This window comes from Arachis ipaensis, chromosome B04, assembly GCF_000816755.2.
Source record: "Arachis ipaensis cultivar K30076 chromosome B04, Araip1.1, whole genome shotgun sequence".
In the NCBI taxonomy this organism is placed as follows: Eukaryota; Viridiplantae; Streptophyta; class Magnoliopsida; order Fabales; family Fabaceae; genus Arachis; species Arachis ipaensis.
Window position 1 is genome coordinate 42769420 of NC_029788.2, and position 836 is coordinate 42770255.

Here is an 836-nt window from a genome sequence, read left to right on the forward strand (position 1 = left end):
CAGTGACCAGTGACCTAAAAAAAGCTTTGATTACATGTCTCAGCGGCGTTTGCCGATTGAGCATATATACTAATATATTATTATGTTCTAATTTTGATTTATTCTTATTGTAATTTTTTTCTTAATTTTTGCACTTATGTAATTTTTCTTTTTTAGTGTTCTTTTGTAAGTTGAAGAAAAAATTATAAAAGATGTTTTCCTGTTCTCATTATCTTATTTATTTTTCTTTTAAAAAACAGAAAAAACCTTAAATGTTTTCACAAATTAAATAGAGACCCTAAACCCTAATTAATGTTCCTCTAAAAGCATGCATGTAAAATACTTTCTTTAAAGCGATAAATTGAATTGTGTATATGTTAGTATGATGAAAAATGAAATTCCATGCATATATATAGAGTGGGTAAGTTTCAATGTCAAAAAGGTTCTTTCTTTTGTGCGATAAGATAATGCCTTTTGAAATCATGTGTATGGGACCAATCACACTGATAATTTAGGTGCATGAATATGACCAATGTGTTGCATTCAAGAATTTAACTCCGCTATCTGCCCTTATTGCTTTTCTTTCTTTGATTATTATGCAAATAATCATTTGCATTCTTTGCGCCAACATGCATGTTTAGTCAGCAATAATCTTCGTTGAACATCATTAATCATCAAAAAATATATAATTACAAACACAATCTCCATGCACTTTAGCCTTTTGAACTTCATATAATATTATTATTATTATATTAGCAAAATTTATTTTTTAAAAATTTAGAATTTAGAATTTAAATTTTAAATAAAAATAATTTTAAAAAAATTAACAGATATTAACTAAAAAAATTGAATAAAAG